A 23,620-nucleotide genomic window follows, 5' to 3' on the forward strand; every position below is an offset into this window, starting at 1 on the left:
CATATGTGAGTTAACGAGCATTTCGCATTCATTTAAATATATGGCCGAAAGAGTCACCCTACAGGAATTGTGAAACGAATCCTGTAGTCCATGACCGCCCCCTTTGGCGCAGATTCACCAAGAGATGGGGAAACTCACATGTTTATTGTCTGTTGAGGCCTAAGCGCTGTAGTGTGCGAGTGAGACAGACGAGAACCTACGTCATAGGGGACCCCAGTAGAAGCCGTTTGTGGCCGAGGAGACGTAGCAGTGTTAAATATGGTGGACGATCGGCTATAAAGGGAAACATTTATGGAAACTATTTAATTCTGTAGTAATGCAGGGAATGAAGCCACTGTAATTTTAATCTGCATTCCACAATAAATTTTCATGGTGATACCATTAAAACTTGAATATAGATCATATCTATAATAGTTTAGGATTTATTGTTAAAGTGAAATTAACAAGTTTTGTAACAAAGAACTGAATGCTGAAGTCTGAACGCTTGGTTCGATCTTAACGATTGGTATTTCATATAGAAGAGCACCATTAAAATGAGAAAAGTTGTAAATATCAACTCTTTGACGTTATTTGTTTAAAAGATATAGTGAATTAAAATTATTAGTATTTTCGATTAAGCGTCAGCTAATCACTTCCTCCACACAAAACACATTGAAAGATGACAGCATGACACCTTATTGAATCATTAGGTAAGAGATATTTGTTGTAAAGTTTGGTGTATAATAGTTACTTTTGTTCTTTATTTATTTATCAAGAAGGCTACTGGCCGTGGCATTCAAAGCTAAGAAGGAAATTGTACTGGTTTTATGTAAAAGAATTTAACGTTTATTATGTAATAGATATTATTGTTACTTTATTTATAACGTGAAATTGATCCAGCTCTGATTATTTAAATTTGTTAAAACGTAAAATAATGTAGAATAAGCGTAGCCAATCAGATGGGCGGCTTCAGGAAAGGGAACTGCCCTAGTCAGTAGAGCGAGGATGTTCGGGGCGCGAGAAACGCGGCCTGGGACGGACAGAGGACAGTGCTGGTGCAGACGCGAAAGGGACAGTTCGGCTGGAGACACTAAAGGGTACAGTTCGGATGCAGACGCGAAAGCGGACGGTCGGTCTGTAGGCAGCAAGGAAGTGAAAAGACTTAGAAAATATCACGTTGTGTGGTATCACGGCACTTAGTCTCTGAGCTGTGAGCAGCCGCGCGCCTGGTGTGTGAACTCTAACTTTTCGCGTGAATAACTGGTATCTCGCGATGAGATCGTGAATGATCGAACTGTGTCAAATGGATATGCGCTCGAGTGTAACAGTCACTGTAAATATAATTTCGCTACTGGTTTGCTTTCTGAATAAACAATATTCTAACCAAATCGCAACTGTGTGGACTACATCATTTATGGATAATTAATTTATTTCTCGATATTATTATTACGGTTATTTTTATGTTATGTTAACTTCGTATTTCGCAAACTTGCCATCAGCGAGACAATTTAACCAAAGGGTCACAAGTGTCTAATTTAGGGACTGTAATGCGACACGTGCGGTTCAACCCCTAGACAAGTTTGAGCCAAGACATTTCGACGAAGAGGAACCGCATATGAGCCCGAACATCTTTAGGGTGGTAGCGCGGACCTAGTAACACAAAGGATTTATAGGCAGGGAAAGGAAACCAAAGAATAAAATACAGAAGTTTAATTAGCAGTTCCCACTGTGGGTCCGCAGCTCGTGGTCGTGCGGTAGCGTTCTCGCTTCCCACGCCCGGGTTCCCGAGTTCGATTCCCGGCGGGGTCAGGGATTTTCTCTGCCTCGTGATGCCTGGGTGTCGTGTGATGTCCTTAGGTTAGTTAGGTTTAAGTAGTTCTAAGTTCTAGGGGACAGATGACCATAGATGTTAAGTCTCATAGTGCTCAGAGCCATTTTTTAGTTCCCACAGTATCTCCATGTGTTGAAAGTTATCTGTCGGTGAAAAAACTTGGAAGGGATTGGTGCTCGTGATGAAGGTGTCCATTAAAATGAGGTATCTATTAACATGCAAGGTGGGAAGATTGTATCTGCATGTAAATTAAAAAAAAAAAATCTTTGATGTTTAGATGAACTAAATTGCCGGATCTGCACATTTACGATGGTTGAATAAATATTAAATAAGCAGCTTGACCATATTTATCTGTTACATGAAGGATAGCAGTAACACGTAAATTGGCGATGGTTGCTGTTCTTCATTACACTCTCAGCCGGCCGCGGTGGCCGAGCGGTTCTAGGCGCTTCACTCCGAAACCGCGTGACCGCTACGGTCGCAGGTTCGAATCCTGCCTCGGGCATGGATGTATGTGATATCTTTAGGTTAGTTACGTTTAAGTAGTTCTAAGTTCTAGGGGACTGATGACCTTAGATATTAAGTCCCGTAGTACTCAGAGGCATTTGAACCATTAGGCTCTCAGCTGTGTTACAACATTACATTTACAACTGCTCCTTGGAGACCCCAGGATGATTTATGATTAATTATTAATTATAGAAGGGTCAGACGAATCTTTCAATGCATGTATGTATAAGTGCACGAAGCAAGTGAACAAGAATTCACCGATAATAATGTGTTAATAGTTGGAGCATAGAAGAAATTCTGAAACAAATTTAGAAGTTTTACCCTGAGAATCAGCAACTGTGACATGTAACGATTCTCACGATCAGCGATCACATGATCGGCACAAAGAAAAATTCTGCAAAAAGTGAGCAGTAAAATTCAGAACACCTTACCACATTTAAAAGAATACGATACTGTGAGTCAACGATCTGCGAACTCAAGGCTCTCAGATCCGTACTTAACACGAGCTGAAACAACAACCACATGTAGATACTAGATTCCGAACTGAAGTTGAAATTAGCGACGTTTGAGAAATCTATTCAATTATATTATACCCGTGAAATCACCAACGAACTAAATCAGACTGAACTGAGAAGATACATCACGAGTCTACATGTCTCAACAGAGCAGAACAATGGCTTGCATGCGCGACCAAGTGTATCGTTTATAACGTTTCGAAATTAGCCAGAAAAAATCCGTATACCGCTCAGCGAGCAATGATGAGAGAAAGAGGTTAATCTTGACCGGAGATGAAATCTACAAAGATAAGATAATGAATTAACTATGAATAGGCACACTCACACTTCAAATGGCTCTGAGCGCTATGGGACTTAACTTCTGAGGTCATCAGTCCCCTAGAACTTAGAACTACTTAAACCTAACTAACCTAAGGACGTCACACACATCCATGCTCGAGGCAGGATTCGATCCTGCGACCGTAGTGGTCGCGCGGTTCCAAGAACCGCTCGGTCACCCCGGCCGGCGTCGCCTGTCTCGCGTCTCCCGGAACACTGCCGAGCGAACTGTATTTGGGAACCATGCGATCTGTTCCTCCGAAGTTCCCTGAGAGCTCCATAATGTGTGGTGTCAACCTGTACGAGAGCTTCGTTTACAGGGTTGACTATTCTGCTGTTCAGGTAGACTAATTTTACTCCTACAGATCTAGCTACTGAAATTTGCCTTGTACACTCTCATTCATGCTTTCGTTTCATGAGATGAGAGGAGGAAAGGATGTACATACTGACATACCGTACATGAACGTAATGAATATGCTTGTGCGGCTCCAGAATTACCAAAAATCTTAATAAAATGTGAGGTGAAATAAAGGTACTACACTACTAGCCATTAAAATTGCTACACCACGAAGATGTGCTACAGACGCGAAATTTAACCGACAGGAAGAAGATTCTGTGAGCAAATGATTAGCTTTTCGGGGCATTCATAAAAGGTTGGCGCCGCTAGCGACACCTACAACGTGCTGACATGAGGAAAGTTTCCAACCGATTTCTCATACACAAACAGCAGTTGACCGGCGTTGCCTGGTGCAACGTTGTTGTGATGCCTCGTATAAGGAGGAGAAATGCGTACCTTCACGTTTCTCACTTTGATAAAGGTCGGATTGTAGCCTGTCGCGATTGCGGTTTGTCGTATCGCGTCATTGCTGCTCGCGTTGGTCGATATCCAATGACTGTTAGCAGAATATGGAATCGGTGGGTTCAGGAGGATAATACGGAACGCCGTGCTGGATCCCAACGGCCTCGTATCACTATCAGTCGAGATGACAGGCATCTTATCCGCATGGATGCAACGGATCGTGCAGCCACGTCTCGATCCCTGAGTCAACAGGCAACGCGACATCACAGACAGGAGCGCCTGCGATGGTGTACTCAAGGACGAACCTGGGTGCACGAATGGCAAAACGACATTTTTTCGGATGAATCCAGGTTCTGTATACAGCATCATGATGGTTGCATCCGTGTTTGGCGACATCGCGGTGAACGCACATTGTATCCGTCATCGCCATACCGGCGCATCACCCGGCGATAGTGTGTGAGTTGCTATTGGTTGCGCGTCTCGGTCACCTCTTGTTCGCATTGACGGCACTTTGAACAGTGGACGTTACATTTAGGATGTGTTACGACCCGTGGCTCTACCCTTCACTCGATCCCTGCGAAACCCTACATTTCAGCAGGATAATGCACGACCGCATTTTTCGTGTCCTGTACGTGCCTTTCTGTATACAGAAAACGTTCGGCTGCTGACATGGCCAGCACATTCTCCAGATCTCTCACCAATAGAAAACGTCTGGTCAATGGTGGCCGAGCAACTGGCTCGTCACAATACGCCAGTCACTACTCTTGATGAACTGTGGTATCGTGTTGAAGCTGCAAGGGCAGCTAGCTGTACCTGTACACGCCATCCAAGCTCTGTTTGACTCAATGCCCAGGCGTATCAAGGCCGTTATTATGGCCAGAGGTGGTTGTTCTGGGCACTGATTTCTCAGAATCCTTGCACCCAAATTGCGTGAAAATGTAATCACATGTCAGTTCTAGTATAATATATTTGTCCAATGAATACCCGTTTATCATCTGCATTTCTTCTTGGTGTAGCAATTTAAATGGCCAGTAGTGTATATCATGTGGCCACTACAGACAACTCAGCGGCTTAGTCTTTTTTTTCTTTTTTTTTTTTTTTAGTTTGCGCCCAGAATTGAGGTCCCAGATGTTGAACAGACACTTCAGTCTGTCTTAAATGAATGTAATCCTAGTCTTTTAGATGAGGTCTACAATAAAAGACGGGATGATATAGGTATCTATTCACTACTTTCAAGTAGGAGCGAAAATGCGGGATCTTATCGGTTGAAAGAAGTTGCATGAAACCTAAGAAGTAACTGATAGTGAGGCTACTTTTTCACTCACAAAATTTTTCGCTTCGGTTCTTGCTTAACATTTCCTAGCACATGCTATGCAACTGTCTTTTGCATGTATTTGTCAGTCCTTATTTACGTACGGCACGATTTCATCTACCTTCCTTTCCACAATTTTATCGCATATTTCCCTCAACTAGTTGAAACTTGAAAAAATGTACTCTCCAATATAATTTGAACTAGGGATTTTGTTTGTACTAGTGTTTCCAATGGAGATTCCAAGTCTTTATGAACACTATTAATGCCAGTTAAGTGGTCGTGTGTGTGAAGCGTATTATCAGATATTACACACCACTTGCAAAGCGCAAACGCAGCGTGGCTCTGCAAATTGCGGTGTCAATATGGGAAAGCTACGCTAGCGTCTGTGAGCGGTCTAGTTACTTACAATAAATGTGCGAGGTAATGAGTAATGATATTGATTTTTTACCTATAAAAGCATTTTCTCAAAACAACAAGTCACCTTCAAACTTGTTCCCTTCGGCAGCTATACATCGGCGGAGTACTTTTTCCCAGCTTTGTTAGCTACGTTGGAAGGCTTCAACTAGTATGGCCTTTAGCACGTAGGTCATATTCTTTTAAATGTTCTCCAGAGGCCCAAAATTACATCCCGGTTTAGACATTTTGAAATTTTGGCTAAAGAAAAAAGTCACAGGGCTTCAGATCAGCTGAATATGGGGTATTTAGAACAACAGGCATGCCCTTTGAGGTCAAAAGTTTCGTCATGGAAGTCTCTGTGTGTCACGGGGCGTTGGCATGATTCAGCATCCACTTGTCGGCCTGCTTCCGGTCTAGATTCACCCTTTCCCTGAGCCTTTCTAGAACATTTTTTGTGAAACACTTGGTTGATATAATGATGGAAGCAGAAGAAAGGAATTAAAATTTGTGCCACGGCCGGTACTCGAACCTGGGTGTTCTTGTTGGGAAGGCACTAGACTTGAGTAGTTCGTGCAACACCGTTGATTGTAATGCTACAGTGGTATTATGGTTAGTATTTTTGCATAACATGTAAACCAGAAGACCTGAGTTCCAGTCCCGGCCGTCGCTCAAACTTTAATTGCTTTCTTCTGCTTTCATCACTATCGCAGATAAAAATCAGACTTAAATGTCTCAGGTAAAAAACTTCAATTATAAGATCTGTAAGAAATTGGTTGATTATTGGTCCTGGAAGAATAAATTATTTATGCACGATACCCCAACTGCCAAAAAAGCAAACCGGTATGATTTTCATCTTTGATTTGCTCATTCGAGCTTTTTTCAGCCGAGGAGACGTCTCAGTGTGCAACTCCGCACTTTGCCGCTTTCTTTTAGGACTGTACTCAATCATTCAGAATTTATCACCTGTGACTACACGCCTGAATCATTCGTGTTTATTGACAACCGTCTCAAGAAGATCAAAGCGCTAGTTCCTTCGATTGTCTTTCTGCTCAGTTGTGAAATTTTTCGGCAGCATTTTGGCACAAACCTTTTGCATGTGCAAATTTTTGGTTTGATGTACGATGGAATGCGCTGACCACTGCCCCAAACAGACACAGTAATAATCGAAAATCCACGAACTACCCTAGCGCCCCTCGAGTCAGACCCAAATTCTCACCTTATCCACACTATAGTAATGCAGTGCCACTCGCACATTTTTCTAATTACTCACTGAAGAGATCATTGGCCGTCCCCGCCTTAAATATACACTCCTGGAAATTGAAATAAGAACACCGTGAATTCATTGTCCCAGGAAGGGGAAACTTTATTGACACATTCCTGGGGTCAGATACATCACATGATCACACTGACAGAACCACAGGCACATAGACACAGGAAACAGAGCATGCACAATGTCGGCACTAGTACAGTGTATATCCACCTTTCGCAGCAATGCAGGCTGCTGTTCTCCCATGGAGACGATCGTAGAGATGCTGGATGTAGTCCTGTGGAACGGCTTGCCATGCCATTTCCACCTGGCGCCTCAGTTGGACCAGCGTTCGTGCTGGACGTGCAGACCGCGTGAGACGACGCTTCATCCAGTCCCAAACATGCTCAATGGGGGACAGATCCGGAGATCTTGCTGGCCAGGGTAGTTCACTTACACCTTCTAGAGCACGTTGGGTGGCACGGGATACATGCGGACGTGCATTGTCCTGTTGGAACAGCAAGTTCCCTTGCCGGTCTAGGAATGGTAGAACGATGGGTTCGATGACGGTTTGGATGTACCGTGCACTATTCAGTGTCCCCTCGACGATCACCAGTGGTGTACGGCCAGTGTAGGAGATCGCTCCCCACACCATGATGCCGGGTGTTGGCCCTGTGTGACTCGGTCGTATGCAGTCCTGATTGTGGCGCTCACCTGCACGGCGCCAAACACGCATACGACCATCATTGGCACCAAGGCAGAAGCGACTCTCATCGCTGAAGACGACACGTCTCCATTCGTCCCTCCATTCACGCCTGTCGCGACACCACTGGAGGCGGGCTGCACGATGTTGGGGCGTGAGCGGAAGACGGCCTAACGGTGTGCGGGACCGTAGCCCAGCTTCATGGAGACGGTTGCGAATGGTCCTCGCCGATACCCCAGGAGCAACAGTGTCCCTAATTTGCTGGGAAGTGGCGGTGCGGTCCCCTACGGCACTGCGTAGGATCCTACGGTCTTGGCGTGCATCCGTGCGTCGCTGCGGTCCAGTCCCAGGTCGACGGGCACGTGCACCTTCCACCGACCACTGGCGACAACATCGATGTACTGTGGAGACCTCACGCCCCACGTGTTGAGTAATTCGGCGGTACGTCCACCCGGCCTCCCGCATGCCCACTATACGCCCTCGCTCAAAGTCCGTCAACTGCACATACGGTTCACGTCCACGCTGTCGCGGCATGCTACCAGTGTTAAAGACTGCGATGGAGCTCCGTACGCCACGGCAAACTGGCTGACACTGACGGCGGCGGTGCACAAATGCTGCGCAGCTAGCGCCATTCGACGGCCAACACCGCGGTTCCTGGTGTGTCCGCTGTGCCGTGCGTGTGATCATTGCTTGTACAGCCCTCTCGCAGTGTCCGGAGCAAGTATGGTGGGTCTGACACACCGGTGTCAATGTGTTCTTTTTTCCATTTCCAGGAGTGTGTATATGTGCTGTCAGTTTTTCGGACATGTGTGTTCTTTCTAGAAATTATACATAAACACACACACACACACACACACACACATATATATATATATATATATATATATATATATATATATATACTTTAACAGGTCACTCATTATTCTTATTATTAAACGTCCGTCAGATCTCACAAGAGCACACACACTTTTTGAATTTGGTGCGAATTTCATTATCGACGTGTTCTCGGCCTTCCAAAAATAGTTCAAGCTAGCGAAAAATATGTCATCTTGATAAGAAATGTTCCCCACAGGCCTGTTTCAACTCTCAACGGTCACATTCGTAGATTACCTAAGTTTAAGACAAAACTTGATCGCGTAATGTTGCTGTAAATTGCACTGTTCCGTTTTCGTAACATACCGCAGAATCACAGCTTTACTGAATGGCGCTCCTAAAATTCACGTGGTGGTAGTACGGAGCTGAAACTCAGTCTCAGCATCTGAAAGGGATGAACACAACCGTCTACACATGTAGAGGAACACAGCGTTGCCAGGTCGTTCAGTGTTGACAGTCTCATTACTTTTCCCACACACCTCATGAGCGGAGGCTGCCGCCGCCGTTGTCACTGAGTAAGCAAAACACGTCGAGCCAACCCATTTGCAACAATGGCCGACGCGTCTGAGAATTTTCATATAGACAATGCGGTCACGCACCCTGAAGAATGTTATTGACAGTATTTTAAGTAAGTTTGTGCTGTTGCAGGCTACTCGTGGAAGGCAAACAAAGTGGCACAGCCCATTCATATAGTGAACTGATGTGTGGTATTTCCATTCTGCTGTTTGAAGGGCAACAACTGACAGAATAGTACGGCGACCATGCACCAACAAACAGTGGTATGCAAGTTAATTGGGACAAGCGCTTATTTTACAAGACGTTGAAGTTGGTTAGCTCTGACCAATTTTGTCCGCCCAGTTGTGGGACTGTTGGTGAAATGTTGTGGCCTTTACTGTGAAAAGCAATTGTAGATTCCCTCCAGTTCAGCTGAGTGGTTCTATGTGAAGCAACAGCTTTTGTTATTCCCGTGTTGTCGACAGGAAAACGAGCTTCGTGTTTGTGTCAAAGTATACATTTCACCTAAGAAGCAGGCAAATATGGTTGCGCCTCGTGAACACACATCTACGACTATAAGAGACATTGCTTCTGCTGTTGATGTGACAAAATGTAGTGCTTCAAGATTTGCATACAATGATACTCTAAAGAGAAATGGCAGATGAGGACGAAAAAGAAAAACCTCCCCTGCATCTGACTAAACTCTACTTAGAAACAGTAGAATTCTTCCTTACAAGACAAGTAAGGACTTTCAGAGAGATTTACTGGCTACTGCGGTTGAAACTGACTCGTCAACAGTACGATGTGGGTTTATTGATTGTGGACGAAAAGGAAGAAAGCCAGCAGTTGTTTACACCTGCCACGAAGAAAATATTCGTTGGCATCGGCCGAAACACACATATCTGAGTCTGCCAGTGACTGGAAAGGTGTAATTTTCAGTGATGAGTGACATTTTATTTTTAAAGGTTACGGAGCAAGGGTGATCAGGCGAAACACCCTTGTTGGAGTGAAAACTGAGCACCTTGAACCGACCGGAAAATACCCCACCAGAAAACTGTCATGGAGTTTCTTCAGTGCAAGCAGCCCTGGGGCACTAGCTCCACCTGGTAGTGAGATGAAATCAACCAGAAACATGGAAATTCTTAGGCGCAGGATTGTGCCATTCCTACGGACCGTTGCAGATGGTGGGAGAACATTCCAGCACAGTCTGTCCCATGTCACACTTCTAAAGTTGCGAAGACGATCGTGGAAGAATACCAGATTAATGTGCTTCAGTGGCCTGGTAATTCACTACACTTAAATCTCATCGAGAATTTTCAGAGTATTGTGAAGAAACGTCTTGATAAAATGGACCCTCCAACAAATGAACGCATGTTTGTAAATGTGGTAGAAGTAAGGTTTCTTTTGACGACAAACTACGAAATATTTCCTCTAAAATGGTCGAACTCTGGCACAATGTGTTCAGAACCTCGTTAAAGCAAAAGGAGGAAACATTATGTATTAATATTCGGTAAACTACCAACTGTATTATACATACAGTAGTAAATGTGCACAGTTAAGGTTTAATCGTGTTGTCACAATCAATTTTCATGCTACCGTATGACGCAGTGGCTACGTGTCGTATACACTTCCACTCTGAATGACAATCAACTCTGTGTGAATAACCGAGAATCGCAACGAAAGCAGAGGCTCTGGTGTTCAAAGATAGTGTGCCACACTCCAGGCAACATTGGAGGAAGTGAAAATCAATCATAAATCAACTTTCAATATATCGTACAACATTTGGAATAGAACAAAGCTCTCCTCTCTCCGGTTTCCGCGGCTGCTCACCCCCATCAAAACGTAGGCCGAACCTAGGCAGTATCGGGAATATTATAAATACGTCACGCCAATACATATGATTCCATTATCACAGTGGACGAGCGGTAGTTGCATCACTATGACCTCCACATCGAGAATCAATGAAAAATTAGCAACACCAAAAGATAATGTAGAGTAATGTAGTATCGGGAATACATTTTCCTAGGTAATATATTTAAGTGATTAACACTGCAAGTTCGCAGGTTAATGTAAGCACGATACATGTAGTTGCAATTGTGAAATGCTGGTACGTTAATAACCGGTTTCGCGGTTAAAATGTTGAATGCAAGCAAGCACTGAAAGAGTCATGCTTTCCCTTAACTTAAGGTATAACCAAAGACTCAGACTGGAAAATAACATGTCATTTCCACGTCTCACCCTGATGAAGGCCACATGCAGAAAAAAACGTGTTGTATCATTTTACAGTGTGACACAGTTAACGATCAACAAGACTTTTATGGAATTAACTGTTACGATTCGTGGGCAGTTTCACTCTTTTCGTCTGAATCAAACTGTTTTCATCGGGCGTGTACCACGTAGTTCGTGAGTTAATATATCCGTAAGTGCCAACAAAAAGAGATCAGTCTTCAGTGACTCGAATGTTAGATCACGGATGCAAAAATATTTCTGTATAGTAATTCATGACTGGTCTTTCCTTCTGCCAGAGTTTCTGTAAACAACACAGATGATCATCATAGTTGATCTTACAGGTTGTTGTCCCACTGAAGCGCTGGAAGAAATGAATACTGGCTTGTGGCAGTGGTTTACTGATTCTGGAAAGAATGTTCGATACCCTGTGATGCCACGCGCCTCTAGCAGCTAAAAAAAAACAAAAATCATAATATGCGTGAACGATGTGTGCTAGTTGCACTATGAAAATTCTAAATGCCAGGTGTTTCAAAATCAGTAGCAGAGTTTCATGGATTTCTAAGATATATTACATTCAACGTAAATCATAAACCGTACATCAAAAGGAAGAACAACTCAACTGTTTTTCTTACGAGTGTTCAGCGTGAGAGCCTTTCGTCACACGGCACATTTCGAGTCGATTGGCGAGTTATTCCCAAACCTCGATCAGTGTGCCTGGAGTAATTCTGCAACAATTGCTTCAGTCCTGTTTCCTATTTCAGATGGATCACCTGGTAGTACAGGCACATACACATGATCCTTTATGGATCCCCCAACGTTAAAAATCGTATGGCGTCAAATCAGGGGAATGTGGAGGCCATGCGAATCATGTTTCGTAGTGTTGCCTCTTCCGGCAACGCCAGCGGCCGGGTACAGCTTCATTTAACCAATCGCATACTGAGTTATGGCAGTGGGTGGTGCACCATCTTGTTTCTAAAAAAAAGTTCTGTGGGTCACCTTCTTCCAATACAAGAAAAAGCCACAGCTCTGGCGTAACAGAATAAGATACGTTGTTTACAGTTGTTTCACCAAAAAAGAAAGGGCCGTAACTTTACGCCAGAATGCAGCAAAGACATCATTAATTTAGGGAGAGTCCCGTTGCAGCTTCAGCATTTCGTCTGGTTTTGCTGACCTCCTCGCCTCCTCCCCCACCCCCATCCAATATGCCATTGTGAGTATTCAAATCTCCATTTAGGTGAAATGTCGATTCATCACCGAAGACGACACGATCTGGAAAATCTTCATCCTTATGGCGCAACATTTCGTTTGAAAAGTTGGCATGTAAATTGTAGTCTGCAGGCTTTAGAGCTTGTAACAAGTACAGACAATAAGAACGTACCTGTTAGCGTCTCCTTATAACTCTTCACAGACATCACAGGAAGTGGTAATTCACGACTAGCACTCAGAACAGATTTCTCGGGGCTACTCGCGAAATACTCCCTCACTCGTTGGACACGTTCTTCAGCCGCTATTGTTTCTCCCGTACCCTCTCCTTTTCAAAGACAGCCGGTGTCTTCAAACTGATGACAGTGTGTACAAATGTTATTATCACTTGTCGGATTACAATGGAACTTAATATGGAAGCCGGCCACGGTGGCCGAGCGGTTCTAGGTCTTCAGTCCGGAACCGCGCAACAGCTACGGTCGCGGATTCGAATCCTGTCTCGGGCATGGATGTGTGTGATGTCCTTAGGTTAGTTAAGTTGTAGGGGACTGATGACCTCAGATGTTAAGTCCCATAGTGCTCAAAGCCATCTGAACCATTTAATATGGAATTCACGTTGCAGTGTAACAACAGATTCAATCCTTACAAACTGTAACACACAAAAAGCTCTCGGTTCACTAGTCGACATCTTTGCTACTAATGCTTCCTAACGGAAGTAGCGGATGTGCATGCGCACAGGTATATAAACTAAACTTTCTGAGCTGCTATTTCGTTTGATGTGTTATTTATAATTGTAAGTTGAATGTAAAAACTCCGATATTTATTTTGCGACACTCGGTATAACTGCAGCCTTCCTCATTATTTAGCCGCATACGTTTCGACCACGTTCTCGGAGAGTCGAGAGTCAAATGAACTTCCGCAGCTTTCTTCACCGAGTTCCAAAATGATGAAGCCGACACTAGAAAGTCGACAATTTCATACAGCATTGTCGGTGGAGTGTTACGCAATAGCGTATTTATTGAACTGTCAAAATAGGGCATGCCTTCCGTGTTCCGTGCATCTTCTACGGGCTGTAGGCGTCGTTTCGCCGATGAATAAAAGGCCACACTTGCTGGGGATCACACAGACACAAGCTTTGCGGAGTATCGAGTCATCTATTACGGAACACATGTTGCTGTCCTCTTTGAAGGGCGAAAAATCACTTTATGCTTGGTGACGAACCGACCTATTTTTTAACGACAGGCTTTCCGACATATGGCAGAAAATTCATGGAGTTTTTTCGTTCCTTAAGTGCACCGTACAGTTTATCCGTGGCGCTTTACGTATGTGTTGTTGAGAACACCCTACTGCTTCAATAACTCCTTTAAAATTGACTTAATATTTATGGGCCGAGTTTCTGAAGGAATCAGTGGGAAAATCGTTTGGTAAATAATTTGATTAGTAGAGTTCGTGGTAGCACCCTGGACAAACCACGGAATACCGCGCTTTCTTGGATAACATCGCACAGATGTCGTTGAAGTGCAACTCCTAATGATACATCGATATCCCAGCAGGAATCGATTGTGTAACCGCTGATTCAGTTTATGCACAGTTCTTTACCGTCGAAGAACGTCTGTGGAATATGTTTATCTGTGACCGCACGTGTAGTGGAGCTGTCCGTAGGTTTCACAAGAAGGAGAGAGTGCTATAGCTTCAGTCCTTCCTCTCATTCAGATGATGGCTGAATGGTATTAAGTGCCAATAGTACGTGAAAGATAGTGTTTCTGCACTCGCAGACCCGAAATCTTATCGAGCATTAATTGCACTGTGAAAAAGTGAATACTGACTCTACATACGGAGCACTTCATCGGAATAATCAACCATTCTGTCTATGAAAATTACGTTACATGAGGAGCCATTTGCTTCTGCTAGTATTAGTTGCAAAACTCCTAATGGCTGGAGAAGTGCTCTGGTGATATCCACATTAAAAAAAGGTGATAAAAGTATGACAATGAGTTAGGGATCTATACGTTTAATAAACACCACAAATAAAGTGTATGTAAAGACGGTAAAGAAAGTCTACGTTCTGTATCGGACATTTTGTTGCTCGGAAAATAGCTCGGAAAATAATCAGTTCAGATAGGTCGATCATGCATATCGACTGAAAGAAGACGATAATTTAACGTTGAGACACACCTCGCATTCGCTGACTGTGAAAAGGCCTTTCGTAAAATGATCGTTCGTATGAGACGTTATGATTATCCACAGATGTCCTCTTCATTTCGCGGATGTCACAGTAAGATTGTACCGAAATCGATATCAAGCAAGGAGTAAGTGAACAGTGTAGCTTATTTCTTTAAAGTCAGTGCCGCCATTAGACTGTTGTTTACATACAGTGTTACACATACACTTACATAATCATGATTTCGGCTTCAAAGTGCCATTATCATGATTATATAAGTGTAAATATAACACTGTAAATAAATAGCAATCTAATGGCGGTACTGACTTTAAGGAAATACAGTACTGGCCATTAAAACTGCTACAGCAAGAAGAAATGCAGATGGCAAAGGGGTATTCATTGGACAAATATATTATACTATAACTGACATGTGATTACATTTTCACGCAATTTGGGTGCATAGATCCTGAGAAATCAGTACCCAGAACAACCACCTCTGGCCGTAATAAAGGCCTTGATACGCCTGGGCATTGAGTCAAACGTATGGCGTGTACAGGTACAGTTGCCCATGCAGCTTCAACACGATACCACAATTCATCAAGAGTAGTGACTGGCGTATTGTGACGAGCAAGTTGCTCGGCCACCATTGACCAGACGTTTTCAATTGGTGAAAGATCTGGAGAATGTGCTGGCCAGTTCAGCAGTCGAACATTTCCTGTATCCAGAAAGGCCCGTACAGGACCTGCAACATGCGGTCGTGCATTATCCTACTGAAATGTAGGGTTTCGCAGGGATGGGATGAAGGTTAGAGCCACGGGTCGTAACACTTCTGAAATGTAGCGTCCACTGTTCAAAGTGCCGTCAACGCGAACACAAGGTGACCGAGACGTGTAACCAATGGACCCCATACCATCACACCGGGTGATACGCCAGTACGGCGATGAATACACGCTTCCGAGCTGATAGTCCATGCTGCTGCAAACGTCGTCGAACTGTTCGTGCAGAAGGTTGTTGTATTGCAAACGTCCCCATGTGTTGACTCAGGGATCGGGACGTGGCTGCACGATCCGTTACAGACATGTGGATAAGATGCCTGTCATCTCGACTACTAGTGATACGAGGCCGTTGGGATCCGGCACGGCGTTCCGTATTACCCTCCTGAACCCACCGATTCCATATTCTGCTAACAGTCATTGGATCTCCACCAACGTGAGCAGCAATGTCGCAATACGATAAACCGCAATCGCTATAAGCTGCAATCCGACCTTTATCAAAGTCGGAAACGTGATGGTACGCATTTCTCCTCCTTACACGAGGCATCACAACAACGTTTCACCAGGCATCGCCTGTCACCTGCTGTTTGTGTATGAGAAATCGGTTGGAAGCTTTCCTCATGTCAGCACGCTGTAGGTGTCGCCAGCGGCGCCAACTTTGTGTGAAAGCTAATCATTGGCATATCACAGCATCTTCTTCCTGTCGGTTAAATTTCGCGTCTGTAGCACGTCATCTTCGTGGTGTAGCAATTTTAATGGCCAGTAGTATACATTATGACTGTGGCCCAGCATTATGAAAGAATTATTAACTGTAGCTTATATTTGCGTGGATGACATAATTAGAGGCCGTCGAATAAAGAGCAAGCCAAAAGAAAGAATACCCTTAACTACAGTACTGTTTTGCTGCTGAGTCTAATATTCAGCAAACTGAGGATGACTTTCATGAAAATTTCTAAACAAGAAACAAATACTATATCTCTTAGACGCAAATATTCAGTACGAACAAAATTAAAGATATAGAACAGACTCATCGAACGAAAATCTGTCTTCCATTACTTTGGCTGCTACATAAATTCCAACACAGATCTTGATTTCAATCACAAATTTAGTAACTTTACTTGTCAATAATCCGTTATCCACACTTCAGTAAAAGAAGATTTTCGAATGTAGATTAATACAAAATTATAGTGTTTCAAAGGACTTGGTAGCCGAAACAGAAACTTCTTTTTATTGTATTTAAGTCCCTAATGAATTTGTTTCACTTGAAAAACACTTTTCATTTCTAATCTTCTTTTTGTAATGAAACTCACAAGAAAATCATCATGAGACAGTTGAAATTGTTTCTTCCTAAGCAGCCGCTGAATGTCTGGTTTCACACTTATTAAAGAACATCTAACGTCCCTCTACACATTCAGTCGATTGCGGTATTTTGATTCCGTCGTGGATAGTTTCGAAAATCCGGTCTCACATACGTAGGCATGGAATCCCATGATTTCTTTAATAAGCTTGCACAGACGTCGTTGTAGTGCAGCACCTATTCCTACATCGATATCCTAGCACGGATCGATCGTGTACCCTCTGAGGAAAGTCTTTGGCATGCGTGTAGCCGTGGCTGCAACAATTTTTGTTGCATTGATCGGGTTTCCATACCAAATAGTAGTATCTCCATCATAGGTTACATTTACCTAGAAATGGTTTTTATCAACACAGGAGAATAGCGGCTGTGAATAACAGCTTACTCCTTCGCGTAAACCAGGAGTTTATGCAATCACCTGTGACACTTGTCCTATTTATTGCAGAGGGCTGAACGGAAGAACATCAGTATCAGATGTAAAGAGCGTTTATAAGGAAGAAGTGATACTAATGTGGAAAATTGATCCTTTGCGAATCATTTTATAATTACATAGTCGATGATGTTACTACCTTCCATATAGGCTTGATATTCTTTTAGGACTAGATATTTTCAAGCTTATGTCTGTCAATGATAGTCTCATTCTCAGTGATCAGTTGTATCTCCCAAATAAAAATATCCTTAACGGCCGTGAACTTTTATTCGCTACTATTTGAGATTCTGTCGTTATTTTACTGAATGTCTTCACACACAATTTTCCAACATCGTTTTCCTCTCCAGTCCTATCTGAACTGGACAGATGGTGTGTACAACGCCTCACGGAAGTTAGTCCCCAAGTTTGAAAATTTTTTAATTTCTTTTGGTGCTCTGGGTTTTACTGGCGTAGTTATTCTTTGACAAAAACAAACTTTTCCATCAGCCCCCAATTTTTGGAAATTCTGATTTCTTATGCTTGCTCTGAGTTCCGTTTCTTGCTCTCAACGTTGCTCCACAACAGCAATGTTCTCAGACAAACAGTTTTCAAATGGGAAGCAAAAACAGACTTTCCGCCAGACCCCCGTTTTCGAAAAATCGGATTTTTTATGCTAGATCTGAGTTGCACTAGTTGCTTAGAATATTGCTTCACATCAGAATTTCCGGACAAAAAGCGTCCAAAAGGAAACCAAAACCAAATTTAGCGCCAGCCCACAATTTTTGAAAGAATAGTATATTTTACGTTTGTTCAGAATAGCTTCAGTTGCTCTGAACAACAGTGTCGGCTAATATATGATACTGAATTGGAAGGAAATAAAAGTAAGGAATTTTAGTGTAAGAGTTAAAAGGAAAAAATACATTAGAATCCCACATTCCTGGTTTCGATTATTCCAAAATGGCGGCCTTCTGAATCAAATCCTAACGGAAAATTAAGTGGGAGGTATCATGAGCTTTCATTCCATTAACGTTGGTTTCTCTCTCATTGACGTGGGAAAATTATCAGTTTAAGAACATGCAAGAATTTATAAGTGAAAACTTTTTTTCCCGTTAGTCAGTTACGTATGTCTGTGGCATTTAAGAAACAACTATTCTCTTCTTCACTTTACATTTTTGTCTCATTTCTTTCTTTAAGTTTTTCATATTTTTTAAGATGACAATGTTCAGTTAGATTTATGTGAATACATATATCACTATAATAGACTAATCATTATATCTTTAGTGATAAATGAAAAGTGAAGTGTTTCCAGTTTATGCTTTTTATTCTTTTAAAGAAGTATCTAGCTGAGCTTAAGAAAAATGTAATGATTGATTTCAGTTGCTATATTATAACCTACAATTAATTTTACTATAGTTGTTTACTTACATATTCATTGCTAATTTCCTTATTTCTTCTGTTACTGGTCATATTTTCTGAACGCCGTACCAATTTCTTAATATGTCAGTTTTAGTGAAATAAAAATTACCGCATCATGTTGGTGTTATGATGTATGTACTTCCTGATGTCAAGACAAAAGACTGGATTGATCAAGTGGAAGGTTTCACATCGTTGTCGTTTATTTCAAGCCAATCATCACCAAATTTAATGATGGCGATGTAATGCTATACTGATCTTACATTACAGCCTCCGTAATAATTAACGATACCTACCAAAGAGCACGTAGATCCTCTGAGAATCATAGAGTACGGAAACGTCTTGATGCTCACTCTGACGTTAGTATTTTCTGCGCACTTGACAAACAAATGCGGGAGGTATTTGTCCGTTACAACGGGGACATGCTTTTGTTTCTCTGTAGTATTGCTGAGCTCGACAGTTTCTGCTATTTTTCACATCCGAGTTTTCTAATCGCATCAGAGTTTAATGAGACTAGTAGTTTGTTCTTAATGCTCTCTCTCGCTTACATCTGACACATTTTACTCACAGGTTCTGACGATGTAGTCTGAACTGCCTCCCGAAAGCTATCATAAGTTCATCCGGTGGCCAGCAACTGTACAATACTGTCAAATCCGCAAGTATTAGTCACAAAAATTCTTCGGCCTTTGTCCCTAGTAGACACCAAAATATTACCATTCAGTAGAAAACTGACACCGACCTTTCTAGTTTTACAAGATATGGTCATCCCTAACTCAGAATGTGGATATAGGTAAGCTTAATTTTGTGGGGGGGGGGGGGGGGCATTCTTACTGCACAGATTGTGTTCAAGCGTTAACTCATGCGAGTCTCTTATCGATGAGTCTACTGCATGTTCAGTAACGCAGATTCCTGAGTGTTTTGTTATCACCTCCTATATGCTTCACTTCAGTATCCAGTAAAGAGAATTCGTTAATTTTTTCCGAGGTTTCTGCAACATTAAATGTTTGACAATTCTGTACATTCGTTTCCATTTCATGCTGCTTATAGTAATCGATAGGGGAGTGATCAGCATTTATTGAATGATTTTTGACTTCTTTGGACCAAGCTAGCTTGGAACGCCCTGAAAAAGATTTCAAATGATTAGCTACGAATTTTTCAACTCGCACTAACGAATTTCATTTCGTAACAGGCTATGTTTCAGTCATTAAATTCTCCATCTGCTGCGGATGAAGTCGCATTTTAAGTCCCAAAGCCAAATAAGTTTATCATAACACTTGAATGAAGGGGAAAATAATGCAAGCTTCCCTTGATGCTTCGCCCTCTCCCTCTGCCCAGTTTGTGTTTCTCTTAAGGACTGATTAACTAACGTAGTTTGCCATGCAATAATTCCAGATTGGCAATCGTAACTGTCGTCGTTATCGTCGAAACACTCAAGTATTTCAGTCTCTTGCTCATTTTTCGTGACATTTACTTCGATTTCCACTATTCTGGAGATGTCCGGTTCTCAAATGGTATCCGTACAAGAGCCGTATCGTACAGCAGTTTGCACCACAGGATGCACACTGACAATTTGACTTTGCTCTCCACATTCCCACAAGGACCGAAGTTGACGTGGTCTGGCCCTGCACTATCCTATTCACAGACGAAGCTCATTTTTCTCTGACAGGTGAGGTGAACATGCAGAATTGTCAAGTGTGGGGATTTTCACCTCCAGTCACTGTGCATGAAGTTCCTCTGTATAGTGAGCATGTCACGATATGATATTGCTTCACGGCTACATTCATCATTGATCCATTCTTTTTTGAACAGGTTGGCGCTCAAGGGCTAAAGACGTGCAGTGTGACTGGTCAGCGTCACTGTGATATGCTTCGCCAGCATGTCATACCCATCCTCAACAGTTTTCATGCAAGATGGGGCTCAACCGCGCATCACTCGTGAAGTTCAACTGCTTCTCCAAAATACATTTGGAAACGATCGAATTGTCAGCCGATCGTTTCCAAATTCTTGGTCGGCACGATCTCCTAATCTCACTGCCTGTGAGGGGCTACCAGAAGGACAGGGTTTACAAGGGGAACCTTCACACACATGCTGATCTGAAGCGCAGAATATCAAGAGAGGTAACCAGCATACCTGCGGACATGCTTCGTTCTGCTGTGCAGAATGCAATCCTGTGCTTTCACACTCTTCTGGACACTGGTGGGTGCCATATCGAGCTCCTTTTGTAGCAGAAATGGCACCGGTAATGGTATGACGTACCGTAGCGGGACATTAAAGTATTTCAATTTAATTGATTCTTTATCATTTTTCTTCCCCACGTCCTTGACATTAATGATACAAAGTTTGGTACCCATGCGATAATTGTGCTATAATGTGTTAAATAGCGGAAGTTTAGTTATAATGACCCAGTATATTTTTTCAGGAAAGGGAAGCTGACAAGAAAATAGTGAAAGTTCCCACTTGAATACTATATACTAGTCGGCAATGTTGATCTGGAACAAGAAAAAAAGACAAAAAAGTGAAAGCGGCAGCTGATGAAATAAATATTTTAATTTGTATTCAAGTACTATTTGCTTGTCAGCGTAGTCGTTCTGGAGCAATGTTCTGAATATGTAAAGGAACTCAAAGCACACATTAAAACACCAGCTATCCAATAAGAGAGGTTGAGAGATTCCAGGGCACTCTCACTTCTGATTCAGTGACATGCTACGTAATGTTCATAGGGAAGTTATTACTTGGTCGCTGTACATGGATACGATCTGACTTCAGACATCATGATGAAATGGTCGGCAGTAGTTAACACTCTTGCTTGTGTGCTCTAGTGACAGAATAGCGGTAAGCTTTAACTGTGTTTAAAGGAATAGGGTGCCGAATTAAACAACTGCAGTAAAAGCGTACGGTGACTGGGGCTCGAGGCGAGCGTTTTTCCTGCAGAACCTGGGTGAAAACATTTGCAGACTGCCGAGTTCCACGGTCTCATTGTGCAGACGCGTTGGATGGCGCCGGTCGGTCGGCGACCGCGTCCAAGTAGGCTGACTAGCGCTGAGGAGCCACCGCTGCAATGGGCAGAGCATTGCAGACCGGCAATGAAGCAGCGGATGGGCTCTTGTTATGCAGGAAGCCGACGAGATGACTGTGAGCTTTCTGCGAATTTCTATGGGACAGGTCACTGGCGCCCAGACGTCCAGACTCTGTTACGAAACATATCTGTGAAGGCACGAGAGTTTTAGCGAGTTTATGGCCGTTCTTTGGAAAGTTCGAAATGGACACAACAGGGGAGAAAAAGCTCTTTTTATGGACATCTGTGTTTTCATCCTGGTCATGTTGTTAGCAAGAGACACATTGTAAACGCTTGGGAAAGAGGCCGCAAAGTTGAATCTTTCGTTTCGTTTCTTTTCTCCCAATTAACTTTAAAGTCTCTGATTGGTCAAATCTGTGAGTGCAGAGCAAGAGGCCGCCTCCCATTTTGGAATGCAGCGCTACAGCTCGTTCTTGGCTTGTGCCAAAGTGGGAGTGGTCTAAGATGTTAATGTGCTTTGCTACCAAGCTGGCAAAGAAAGTGGAGATGAAGAGAGGAGGACACTATTGTACTGGCACTTCACTAGTAAAGAACTGCAAGTCTTTACCTAAACGGTGAGACTTGTGCCCTTTCCTAGGGTTACACTTAGAGCCGGTGCCAGCCACCTTCTCTACTGTCAGAGGTACTGCTTCTAGCATCAAGCACACGAGTGGCGCCCGGGGGTAATTATTTGTTTGAGTAGGCCGTCTAAACCTTTGACATATTCCGTCACACATAGTCATGGGACGGAGTCAGATTGGTTTGGCAGATCAGCAAATGGGTCCAACTGCACACTGAAATCCACCAGGATTTCAGAGGCTCATAGGGAAGTAACTGCGCTCCGAATTAGCCGAACGCGAGACCGCGTACTTGCATTTTCGGGCGCGCGCCATTAATAATGGATTGCAGCCATCCATGACTTCGTCCGCCGAACACATCGTGGTGTGCCGCCCTGACCAGCAGAAGGGTAAAGTATTCGCTGCTATGGCGTAGGGCCCCAATGTTTCTCAGCACCCTGTTCTTTCGAACATTACTTTTCTTTAGGAATAGTAGAGTACAGATGCTTCATTGTGGCGTATTTTTTGTGCCATACCGCGGATTCACGTGTATGAAGTCCGATAAAGCGATTACTGTTCTGGTTAGTGTCCCTTGTCGTTCCCCAGCTGATCGCTTTTTCCACCAAAGAGGCCATATTAGTGAAAGAGTTTTCCAAATAAAAATGTTTGTGGGACGTTTCTTTAGCCATTTTTTTATCTTGTGATGTTAAGAATGAATAAATCTGAAACTTCCCGGCAGATTAAAACTGTGTGCCGGACCGAGACTCGAACTCGGGACCTTTGCCTTTCGCAGGCAACTGCTCTACCAACTGAGCTATCCAAGCATGGCTCACGTCCCGTCCTCACAGCTTTAATTCCGCCAGTACCTCGTCTCCTACCTTCCAAACTTGCCCGCGAAAGGCAAAGGTCCCGAGTTCGAGTCTCGGTCCGGCACACAGTTTTAATCTGCCAGGAAGTTTCATATCAGCGCACACTCCGCTGTAGAGCGAAAATTCGTTCTATGAATAAATCTGTTGTGTTGTTCTTTGATCACAACTCCTCCCTGTGTTCTGATTAACATTACCTATACTATTTTTACTAACGTCCTCATTACAAAAGAAAGTAGGAAGTTTGCAATTGACGAACTGCTGCCATGATCTAGGTCCTTGGCACTTCCTTCATGCTGTCATTTTGCTCCTTGCCAAGCCCACATTATGATGAAATAAAAAAAATATGGTTCATTAATATTTTGTAGATACTTAATTCTCTGATTATGTGGTTTATGTGTTTATTTGTTTTATTTATAGTGCTTTTATGTGAGTGACTTGCGTGTCATTTTTCGACCGTTTTCCCGTCGTTGCTAACGGCATTGTCGTATTTTTGTGATGTTTGAAATGGTATTAGGTTGTTTTTTGATACCGAATCTCGTATACTATTGTCGTAGTCCCGGACTGCTCACTGCTTTGCTAAAATTTTTTTCACGTCATTGTATTGTCCTGCGTATATCTTCTGA

At 43.0% G+C, this 23,620-nt stretch overlaps 1 non-coding gene across 1 annotated transcript; it reads right to left on the reverse strand.

Annotated features, from left to right (window-relative positions):
• Positions 1-22,878: 22,878 nt before the first annotated feature.
• Positions 22,879-22,953, reverse strand: Trnas-cga. The gene has a single exon. It is a non-coding gene; the product is annotated as a tRNA-Ser (tRNA).
• Between the last annotated feature and the right edge of the window lie 667 nt (positions 22,954-23,620).

This window comes from Schistocerca americana, chromosome 5, assembly GCF_021461395.2.
Source record: "Schistocerca americana isolate TAMUIC-IGC-003095 chromosome 5, iqSchAmer2.1, whole genome shotgun sequence".
In the NCBI taxonomy this organism is placed as follows: Eukaryota; Metazoa; Arthropoda; class Insecta; order Orthoptera; family Acrididae; genus Schistocerca; species Schistocerca americana.